The sequence below is a fragment of the Quercus suber genome, unplaced genomic scaffold (assembly GCF_002906115.3).
Source record: "Quercus suber isolate HL8 unplaced genomic scaffold, Cork oak 2.0 scaffold_432, whole genome shotgun sequence".
NCBI classification, from domain to species: Eukaryota; Viridiplantae; Streptophyta; class Magnoliopsida; order Fagales; family Fagaceae; genus Quercus; species Quercus suber.
In genome coordinates this window covers 152,364-164,595 of record NW_027069883.1, presented here as the reverse complement: position 1 = coordinate 164,595, position 12,232 = coordinate 152,364, and the positions used below count along the sequence as shown (strand labels likewise).

Below are 12,232 nucleotides of genomic sequence, written 5' to 3'. Positions count from 1 at the left end.
TGAAGTAAGATTTAATAAATACATTGAATTGACATTGATTTATAAATGAAAAAAAAAAAGTATTTGTTATACTATATTATAATTAATATTTTACTCATTATATATCCTGTGAGAGACCTGGACAGTAAAATAAAGAATTAAAAAAATATATGTAAATGAAGTTGTAAAATAATAGAATATTTAATACTAGGTGTATTATAAAGTTTAGCAAAAAGGTATATTATAAAGTCGGTATGGTATTCTCATAACAACAATAATAATAATATAAGATGTAAAAATAAATAAAATAATATTTTAAGTTGTTAAAAGTTATAAATTTATCTTCTAGTTTTTATATATAACCTTTTCAAATTTTACTTTTTTTTCTGCAGTTTTTTTTTTTTATTAATAATTTTCGAGATATGACTATACTTGACAAATTTTCAGCAAGAAATTAGATAAGACTTTCCAAACACACATCATTGTGAATGATTGACAGATGACTCTCAGTTGGTGTGACTACGGACTTCAAGTAAGTATTGAACTGTCTTCAATCTGATAAAGCAGCAGAGAAAGACTTAAGAGTTAAGGCGGGGTAAAGACTTGAGAGCTAAGACGTGAACATGTGGAAGAGAAAAAAAGAGGTAAAAAAAAAAAAAAAAAAAGTTAAAAGATAACCTTCTTCTTTTTTGAATTAAAAAGTTAAATGGGACTGTTACTTGTTTCTCTTCTTTTTAAATAGACCCAAAGATAAGGCCACTTCATGCTTCTTTAGTCTGTACTCTATGCTCTGTACATCTCTAGCTCTCTCTTGCTTTCCCTATAACTTTACTCTATAGCCAAACGCTTTTGCAGGAGCGATCGAGAAAGATAGAGAGATCTCTCTCCATTCTTATCGCAAGAAGTGAGTGTCTCTGTGATCTCTCTATATTTTGTGTAGTATTTTAGCTTGTGAATTGTTTGAATATCAGGTTTCACTTGAAGCATGCATATGTAGTCAGTTAAACCTCTCTCATGGAAGGGTTCGTTAATCTTTCCAGTAACATGTTTGATATCTGCTACAAAATTTTGTTTATATAATGGGCACGTACTTTTATATGATGTGTAATCCTTTTAAAACAGCTTGTGTAAACACTAAATTTCAATCTTTCACTCTCTACAGCCAGCTTACCAAAGAATTGAAGCAGTTTTTAGTGCTTGAAATGAAGAAAGATCAAATTTGGTTTTAGTTCTATGATTGATTGGCTTATCAAATTTGCTACTGTTGACTTGAAAAAGATATATAGTTGCCACCAAAATGATTTATACTTCATGTCAACTTAATTTGCCCCATTGAATTGCTGTTCTTATTGCGCCTCGTTCAGAGAATTTGTTAATTGACCATTTAAAAAAAATTGTTAAAAAATTAGTTTTTTTTTTTTTTTTTTTTTTTTAACACAAAAGTTTATAAAAATATAGTTTTCCCCCCAAAAGAAACCAACCTAAGGAGTAAATATAGATTTTTTCTTTGAATAATGCTAAGGAGTAGGGACACACTCATCTATACACCCAAATTCACAACATGCCACTACAAAAATTAGTCTCAAACTAAAAAGACAAATAAACATGCCCCACAAAACATAAGAATACTAATACTAATACTAATACTAATTGATGAAGCCAAAAATGGTCATCAGTTGAAGACCTCATCAAGGCTTTGACAAGGTTATATTCCTGCAAAGATGAGAGAAAAGCACCGGAGTAGCGTTAGCCAATAGTTCCGATGACTAAGTTAGTAGAGTTCTCAATATCTCTTAGAAAATCAAAATGCAATTCTGTGTGTTTGAATGTGCATACATTTCTCCTGGTGCTTGGTGGCTTATTTATAGTCTTAGTATAGCTATTAGGAGGCTTATTATGAGTGTTATTAATGGTAGCCTCTTAATGGCTCTCTTGGCTGTTTTGAGTAACGTTTATCTGAGATTAAATGGAGGTTTAACTAGCTCATAATTGGCATTTCTGACCGTTGGAACTCGTCAATTACGAAATCATTAATGGTCGTGCCGTTAATGTTGTAAGATCATCCATCTTATTGATGACACTATAGATTGAATGCTCGTCAGCTGTATGACAAGCTTGTAATTTTAGTACTCTTCAATTGTCCCCTCATTCTTGCATCAACCTTTTGGGCAACTGTAGGAATATTGGCGGTTTACACCTATTTTAAAGAAGACTCCTATTTTGGATTCCATTTATATCACATGCTTCTTGCTAATCTTGATAATTAGGTAGAATTTTTGATTTGTTGATATTGTTGATCTTGCTTGCTTCTCTGAGAATTGAGTCAATTATATGATTTTGTTCATTGGTAAGATCTTACAAGTTTAATTACATGACTTACTCTCATATTGTGAAGTTTTTTGTCGTTGATGTGATTTTCTCGTCAATTTCTTCCATCTTTCGCTTGCCATCTATCCCCTTTGTCAATAATGCATCCTCTTCGTTCATGTACTTCTAGGCTTTGAATAGGAGGTCTGTCATTGTAGTTGGCAGGGTCTTGACTAACGAAAAAATGAAGTCCTTGGTCGTCAAGCCAGCTTGGAAGGCCGTCAGTTGAACTTGGTCGTCAGCTTCATCTACCTCCAGGATTGTTTAGTTGAAAAGCTTCACATAAGCTCTCAAAGTTTCCTCTTCTTGTTGTTTTATCATTAATAGATGTGAAGTTGGCCTTTTGTGTCTCTGGCCACCGATAAAATGCAGTACAAAGGAGTCACTTAATTGTTCAAAATTTACTATTGAAGGTGATGCTAACTTGTTAAACCATTCTCGAGCAGCTCCTTTGAGAGTTGTCAAGAAGGATCTACACATCATTTCATGAAGTGTATGCTGAAGGTTTAGAAATATCTTGAAAGACTCTATGTGGTCTAGTGGATTTGTATGCCCTTCATAAGTCTCCAATTGGGGGAGTCAAAACTTCGATGGGAGAGGGCATTCTAGGACCTTGCTGGTGAATGGAGAGTCTATTCTTTTGATCATCCCATCTAGGTTCCTGGACAACTTTCCTTTCAGGGCATTTTGCATTTTGTCCATCACTTTTCTCATGCTCTTCAGGAGCTAATCATTGTTTCGATCAGGCTGTTCTATTTGCCAGGAACTGGACTGTCTTGTTCACCTAGAATTGGACTACTTTGTTTGCCTGGAACTTTCTTTCCTATTACTGGTTCGTGGGCTATAACCTTCCTCGTTGTCGTTGTTCTAGTTACGTTGGCGAGGATGCACGTTGCTATTCTCCTGAGAGAAGTGCTGCCTCAACTCTTCATTCTGTTTGGTCAATTCTTTAACACTTGCTACTAGTGTTTGAATTTGCTAGGTTATTTGCATTGGATCAAGTGGGGTTGATGAATTTGGATCCATTGCATCGTTTGAATGGTAGGGCTATGAAAATCTATATGATTCAGATCTACATCCCTATAGACAGTGCCAAACTAATGAAGCCAAAAATTGTCGTCAGTCAAAGACCTCGTCAAGGCTTTGATGAGGTTATGTTCCCTGCAAAGATGAGAGAGAAAGGCACAGGGGTAATGTTAACCAATGGTTCTCAAATGACTAAGTTAGTAAAGTTCTGAATATCTCTCAAAGAATTACAATGTAATTCTGTGTGTTTGAATGTGCATACAATTCTCCTGGTGCTTGGTGGCTTATTTATACCTTTAATACAGCTGTTAGGAGGCTCATTATAAGTATAATTGATGGTAGACTCTTAACGGCTCTCTTGGCTATTTTGAATAACATCTGTCTAAGCTTAAATGGAGGTTTAACTAGCTCATGATTGACTTTTTTGACCATTGAAGTTCGTCAGTTACGAAATCATTAATGACTGCACCATTAATGTTGTACAATCGTCTATCTTATTGATGACACTGTAGATTGAATGCTCGTCAACTGTATAATGAGCCTGTAACATTAGTACTCATCACTAATAATTCATTACACAACATGAAATTTATAACATTGAACATGTCCTAGACCAAGCGTTTCTTGCCGAGGACTAGCCACACGTTTTCAATCCATATTTTTTTATATCATTGAACACTACCTATTTGTTGATTAACTGTTAGATGCATTTAAAGCGAGGACAAGCCACGCGTTTTCAGTTGGTGTATCTACCATTCCAAACGTTGCTGTAACTTGTAAACTAGGTTCTGCAATAATAATAAAAAAACCCCCACAAACCAACCTAGAAAGTATTATTTATACGTGTGAAAGTCATCCCAATTCCCAGCAGCCAAAAGACACCTGTGCATGATTGCAAGTTTGAAACAACCTAAAGAAAATAGAAAATGACTGCAGAGAGAGTACAGGCCTTGGCTTTGGGTGGGCTCAACAAACTTCCTGCTCAATTCATCCGCCCGGCCCATGAACGGCCCAAGAACACTGTGGCCGTTGACGGGGTCACGGTGCCCGTCATATCTCTCTCTCAGCCGCATGATGTGGTCGTCAAAGAAGTTGCAGAGGCTTGCCAGGAGTGGGGATTCTTCCTCATCACCGATCATGGTATATTACCTTCATTAATCCAAAGGCTAAAAGAGGTGGGGCAAGAGTTCTTTGAGCTCCCACAAGAGGAAAAGGAAGCCTATTGTAGACAGGGAAAATTCCTGACCTATCACAAGCTGACATGTCACACTACTAAGTCCACAAAATACGGCCAATTACAAAGCGCCGCATATTGCTGCTAGGTTTTGCTATCATTACTCAGAAACCAACAGAAATTTGCCAAGTGTCATGCAAAAACCAATCACACATCATCGCACGTGTAAGCGATGACATAATCAGCTTCGCACGTGTAAGCGATGACACAATCAGTCCAGCATGTGCAGGCGATGACATAAGCGGATCAATCAAACTCTGCCACGTGTCACCAATCAAGCGCTGCCACGTGTCACCAATCAAGCTCCGCCACGTGTCACTTATCTACCCCTAAACTCCTATATATAGAAGCCTTCCTAAGGCATTTGGGAGGAGCTGAGGAGATCCAGAGATTTGGAGAGGGGACCAAACCATTTGAAGCACTCAGAAGTCTAGAAGCTCTGCCGGAATCAAGCTCTAAAGCCTCCAAGAACTTCAAGAACTTCAACCTTCAAATACGAAGAACATTCAAAGCAGAATCATCCAAATTACCTGCCTAGATCTCAAAGTTCACTAGAATCAAGCTCAAAAGCCTCCAGAAACCTCAACAAATCATAAATCAGCGAAGCTCTAAGGATTCAAACCTCTAAAGCCCCGAAGAACTTCCACCACAAACCTTCGAAGACGAAGAACGCACCAAGAACACGAAGAACACACGAAGAACACGAAGAACGTAAAGAACAAAGGATTTCTAACAAGCTCATAACTAGAGATTCATTGTAATTCCGTTTTAACAATCTTCGATCCATCCTTCAACCAAATTGAAGGATACTTTGTGTTCAAGTGAAAATCACATTACCACAAATCCAATTAACAAATCTTTCAAGGAGATCAAATCAGAGGATCACTCTTTTGTAATTACAGAGAATTGTACCACACATATATTCAATACAAATTCACATTTGTGACACTATTTTACTTGTTTGACTTATTTCGAACTGAGAAATTTAGTCGTCCACATATTCTGGCACGCCCGATGGGACCTCTCTGCCTCTCATCTCATTCTCCTTCAAAGAAAGAAATCTTCATCATCTTGCTATCAACTTCAATGGCCTTTAGCAAGAACATCCAAGCTTCAACAGCTACTTCAACTAAACTTGGTACGGCTACCACCAACAAATGCATTGGTGTAATCAATTGTAGCCAACCCAAAGCAAACCATCAACTTCAATATCAATCAACCAAGGAAGCCAAGGTCCAGACAATCATCTCCTTAGACCCTCTTGCAAGAAACAAGGTCATCAACAAGGACGTCTCCACCTTGGAACACCTCAAGTATGGGGGCAAATCCCCTTCTTCCTTCACAAGAAGTTGGTCACACGATCTTTCTCCCATCAAAGGGTCTTGGTGAATCAAGCCATGGTCATAAATTCACATCTGCGAAGGATGACGAAGGGAGAGAAATTGAAAACACTCCCCGACGAGAACAATCTACTTCGGTTGCTTCGTTGTCAGTCCAACAATTACAAGACATGATAACAAATACCATCCGAGCACAATATGGAGGTTCTTCTACAAGTTCTCTCACATATTCAAAACCTTACACAAAGCGCATCGACAACATGAGGATGCCAAATGGGTATCAACCCCCCAAGTTCTTGCAGTTTGATGGCCATGGAAATCCTAAGCAACACATTGCTCATTTTGTAGAAACTTGTGAGAACGCAGGGACTCAAGGAGGCCTCCTTGTAAAGCAATTTGTCCGTTCGCTCAAAGGAAATGCCTTTGATTGGTATACAGACTTAGAACCCGAGTCAATCGACAGTTGGCAACAACTCGAAAGAGAGTTTCTTGACCGATTCTACAGCACGCGCCGTACAGTGAGCATGATAGAGCTTAGGGATAATTACAGTAAACCCACCTGAGGTTAAGCCCGTTTTCACTTTGCCTACCCGTGGTTTAAAACTTATTACTTTGCCCACCTGAGGTGCCTTCCGTTAGGGATTTGTTACCCACCTCCCTCTTTGCCGTCAGAAAAACACATTTTTAGAGAAAAACAAACATAACAAAGATCAAAAGGTTAGGACTTTTTATTGCTTAAAAACTTCTTTTGAGAATAAAACACAAATCAACAGTATTTCTTAAGCAATAAAAAGCCTAATGGAATCGCCGATTGCTTCGCATCCTCTTGCAGTGGCTCTTCTTCGCTACTGCTCTGTGAAGGTTCCTTCTCCTTCTCCTTCTTGTTACTCTTGTTGTTCTTATTCTTAGTTTGTTGTGGTGGTTCCTCTTTGGGCTCGACTTCATCTTCGGGGAGCTTGATACGCTTAAGCCTCTTCCGCCTCAGTGGGCTCTCCCCCAATGGCCTCCGCAGCGTCTCTTCCGCCTCGTCGCTCGTCGGGATCTACGCGAACCTCATTGGTATGTGCCTTTTCCGCCTCGCCGGCTCTCCCTCGATGGCCTCCGCGGTGCCTCTTCGGCCTCATCGCTGGTTGAGATCTGTGCAAGCCTCTTCTGCCTCGGCGGGCTCTCCCTCGATGTACTCGCTTGACGCGGGTGCGATTATTCATGCCCTCTGCTTCAGTCCTAATAGGTACTGGCTTTGCGCCGCCACGGAGCAGAGCATTAAGATCTGGGATTTGGAGAGTAAGAGCATTGTTGAGGATTTGAAGGTGGATCTCAAGACTGAGGCTAAGAAGGCCGATGACACCACCTGTATAATTTGATGTGTGTTTATTTGTTTATTGGTTATTGGATGTGGATATGGATAATTTGTTTAGTTTGGGTTTAGATCTCAGATGGGTCTTGTTATTTTGCTATTTAACCCTTGTTAAAATCATACTTTGTTATTCGTTTCATTTCTTAAGATTGGTATTCGATGATAATTAAATGATTAGGATTGGATAGCATGGCAGTTTAAATTATCATGTGAACATTTTGTGCAGCAAAAGCTTACGCCAATGTTCTTAAAGAAGTTCTTAAGTATTAAAAAGTCCTAACCTTTTGATCTTTGTTATGTTTGTTTTTCTCAAAAAATGTGTTTTTCTGACGGCAAAGAGGGAGGTGGGTAACAGATCCCTAACGGAAGGCACCTCATGTGGGCAAAGTGATAAGTTTTAAACCACGGGTAGGCAAAGTGAAAACGGGCCTAATCTCAGGTGGGTTTACTGTAATTATCCCTAGAGCTTACTAATACCAAACAGTGGAAAGATGAGCCCGTCATTGATTACATCAATCGGTGGCGTTCTTTGAGCTTAGATTGTAAGGATAGACTTTCTGAAATTTCTGCTGTAGAGATGTGCATCCAAGGCATGCATTGGGGACTTCTTTACATCCTTCAAGGGATAAAACCTCGAACATTTGAAGAGTTAGCAACTCGTGCACACGACATGGAGTTGAGTATTGCTAGCCATGGAAGTACAAACCCTCCCATACCTGAGAAAAGCAAAAGGGAAGTAAAGAGGAATGATAGGAATGCAAAAGTCAGCCTCAAAGACTCAATGGTTGTTAACACTATCGAAGTCAAGGTTCCAAGAAGAGAAGCGAAGGCAAATGAAAAACAGCTCGAAGGATGGCAAAAGAACAAAGTGCGTCGCCTGACTTTTAAGGAACGTGAGCAAAAAGCATATCCGTTCCTCGATGAAGATGTGCCAAACATCTTAGAACAATTATTGCAATTGAAGCTGATTGAATTTCCAGAATGCAGGCGACCACAAGACATAGGGAAAGTTGATGACCCTAACTACTGCAAATATCATCGCATCATTGGCCACCTAATCCAAAAATGCTTCGTCTTCAAAGAACAAATCATGAAACTTGCTAAAGAAAACAAGATTGATCTAGACTTTGATGAAGTTGTCGGGTCAAACCATGTGACCGTTACTTGTGATGTACTTCCAACTCTCAAGCAAGGGGCAAACACCAACGAAGCTTACAAATTGATCAACAATGACGATGCAAGGATCGGCCCCATCAATGGGAAGTTCCTTAAACACTTCTGTGCTTGAACATCGAGGATTGCTCCTTGGCAAGAGCTTAAACTGCCCACTGTAATGCTGCAAGGGTACATGATGTCTTCCCATTACCTTTGAAAGCATACCAATAAAGAGAAATTAATCCCACTCTATGTCACCAATTGCTAGTGTGGCGTAGTGGTTGGATGCCCAAGTCGCCCTTGAGAGGTCTCGGGTTCGATTAGTGGTGATACCCACTATTACACACTGAGCCCTCCTTTGTTGCAAAAAAAAGGACAAAAAAATCTTCGAACTACGTAATGACTTGATCCCTCTTGAGGGTACGTAGGCAACTTGGTATCATTTACTAAATTCAGTCACATGAAAAAGAAGAAGGATTGCCAGTCTAGCTTAAGGAATTTTTCAAAGGTCGTCAATATGCTTTTGAGATCCTTTTAATTGACAGGCGTTGCTTAGGATCAGTCAATTCCTTACTACATGACACTCAAAGATCATTGTGGTAGAAAAAGACAGCTGCAAAGAATTGGTGTTACTCGGCGTTCCTTGAACTAATGATAAACATAAGTTAGTTCTTGGTTGTGGAGTAAAATAATATCTTCAACCTCTTTTGCAAAGAATGAAGTCTTCATGACATTGCCCCTCTTCTGTGGACATCCTCTCATGTCTCTAAAGTATGTTTTACATCACTTATCTTCTGAGGGCATCTTCTTGTACCTTGCAAGTCTAAGCTACATCGTCTCTCTTCTAGGTTGTGCCACTTCACAACTCCGAAATTTGAACCACATCATCTCCCTTCTGAGTGGTGCTGTTTCACATCATGTCTTTGAAATTTGGACAACGTCACCTTCCTCCAGCATCTAAAGTTGGTGTTGAAGTTGGTGTTGCGTCATCTCTCCTCTAAGGGCATGTTCGTGCAATATCAAAGTCTTGGCAGCATTCTTCTCACATCTTCAAGGTTTTATTGGCATCTCTTTGCATCCTCAAAGTCTTGATGGGAGCTTCTTGAAACTTCAAGATTTTGTTGGCATCATCTTTGCATCTTCAAAGTCTTGTTTTGGTGGCAATCTTCTTGAAACTTCAAGGGTTCGTTGGCATCTTCAAAGTCTTAATGAGCTCCTTGCATCTTCAAAATCATATATTCACGTTTCAAAATGTGAAACAATTGAAGTTCAAAGTCAGATTTTGCATGCGCTCACACTCAAAATCAAAAAGATTGGCACCAAATATTGAAATGAAGGATGACATACAGAAAACGGTGGCTCATCACCCCTAAAAGACCTACAAGTCTAAACCTTGGCATCACCTTGTCAGAGCTGTTGAAAAGCCATAAGTTCAACAAATGCCAGCCATCTGCTGTCCAGATTTCTAAAAGCTTTCTGACAAGATCCCAAAAATTCAACCCACAGAAATCTGCTAAGGACTTCGAAAAACAAAACCCAGAAAGATCATCACCAACGGAGCCACCACGCGCCTCCACGCGCCGCCACAAACTCGCGATGACGAATGGTTTAATCCTTGAAATCTGTGAAAATCAGGCCACCAATTCAGAAAACAGACCATACCACTAGATCCGGGCCTTTACTCTACAAAACCTGAAAATTTCAGGCCCAAAGAGTCACAAACGCGGCGCCGCCACGCGCACCAGAGTCTCCGGCGCTCATTGCTTTAAACTCACGCGCATGCACGCGCCATCATCATCAGGTCACGCGCTCACGACGCGCCGGAAGAGTCTCACGCGCTTGCACGCGCCACGCGCTGATGCGCCCTCAGGCCTATGACGTCATGGATGACGTCATCATCCACTGACCTGACCCGTTTGACTAGACCGGACCGGTTCGACCCGAGAATCTGACCCGGTCCGAACCAACTGAAAAAAAAAAAAAAAAAGTAAAATAAAATAAAAAAGCTTTGAGCAAGTGGACCTTTGACTTTGACCAAAAAGTCAAAATTTTCAAGACGGACCAGTCCCACTCAGTTTTTCGAGTACATTCCGATTTTGAGATCCGTTTCTCCATTCGAAGCTCGGAAATTGCGCAAACATCCAATTTTCAAAAAGTTGACTTTTGCAAAAAATTTTGACCAAAAAGTCAAAATTTTCAAGACGGACCTGTCCCACTCAGTTTTTCGAGTACATTCCAATTTTGGGATCAGTTTCTTCATTCGAAGTTCAAAAATTGTGCAAACGACCAATTTCTAAAATGTTGACTTTTGCGTAAATGTTGACCAAAAGTCAAAATTTTTAAGATGGACCTATCTTGCTCAATTTTTCGCGTACATTCCAATTTTGGAGTCCGTTCCATCATTTGAGACTCGAAAATTGCACAAATACCTCAATTCCAAACTAGTTGATTTTTGTGTTGAATTCAAGCCAAAGTCAAGATTTTCGAGTCAGACTTGTCTTGCATAGTTTTTTTTTGTGACTTGGAAATCACCAATCTAATGCACATCTCCGGAGCACTGACAATGTCCAAAACTAAAGCTCTCGATATCAAAATTTGAGATTCATCCATCTAGTTTGAATCCCCTCAAGGTTATTCTCCAGACTTCATCAAGGCTTCTGATGGAAATTTAAGACCTCTTAAAACACACAAATTGCGTAGCCTAGATTAATTAGCCAAGTTGTTACTTAGTCAAATTAAGCAATTATAGGTTAAAACAATCCAAACAATCATATCAAGATATAATGCAGCGGAAAATAAATAACACAAGATATGATCACCCAGGAAACCACACGGTAAAAACCTAGGGAGGATTTGACCCACCGATCCTCAAGGCTAACCTGAATTCACTATGAAAGAATTGAAGTTCGTACAAAAGGACTACAAGCTCCCCGCTCGACTTCTTAATGCTACCCACCAGTAGAACTTCCTGACACGACCACGCGCAGGCTCCGAATCCACGGACTACTTCTTTCTTGAATTCCTCAATCAGCTACAAGCTCCCCGCTTGCTTTTCTTTTAAGTTCCAATGGTTGCAGTAATGATCTTCAAGATGTTGAAATAATCCCACCATGAAAACCCTAAGTTTTGTGTAAAGGAAAGCTCCTCAAAGATCTCACACGAGATTCACACAAAACAGTAATGTATGGCAACAATACAATATGGACAACCTTCAAAAACGTGGCTAGGGTTTTATTTATATCCTAGGGTAAAAACATAAAACCTAAACGTTTAATGAAGTAGGGCTGAGTTGGAAATTCTGCAGAAAATTCAACCTGTGCAATTTTCGGATCGATCGAGTCTATTCTTCGATCGATCGAGCAGGCCGAGAGTCCCAAGTACTTCTGCAGCACTCGATTCCAACTTTACAATATTAAACCAACTTTGAGCAAGACTAATAAGACTTAATACAATGTTTTGATCATGGTTTGCCAACATTACAAATTAGAGTTCTAAATACATAAAATCCTAAGACCTTAGAACCTAACAGCTTCTCTTCAAAGTACATGAATGAACTCTCACAAATGTGTCTTAATTTGAAATTACGTAAAAAGCCCTTTACAAAGATAATGCTCATAAAATTCAATTCAGCCTAACTACTATCCATAGTTGCAAGTGTAGACAGCAGCTTAGTTGAATCAACCTGTATAATCCTGAAATACTCAACAAACGCATAAACGCATGTGTGACAGTAAAGAGTAAAACAACAGGTATAACATTCTTGTAAGATCCACA

General features: G+C 39.4%; 1 protein-coding gene across 1 annotated transcript in view; it reads left to right on the top strand.

Moving 5' to 3' along the window:
* The first annotated feature begins 713 nt into the window (after window positions 1–713).
* Window positions 714–12,232, top strand: part of LOC112010495 (uncharacterized) — a 30,025-nt gene continuing 18,506 nt past the window's right edge. The window contains exon 1 of the mRNA XM_065761871.1: window positions 714–883. The gene's annotated coding sequence lies outside the window, so the exon portion shown is untranslated. The remainder of the gene's footprint in view (window positions 884–12,232) is intronic.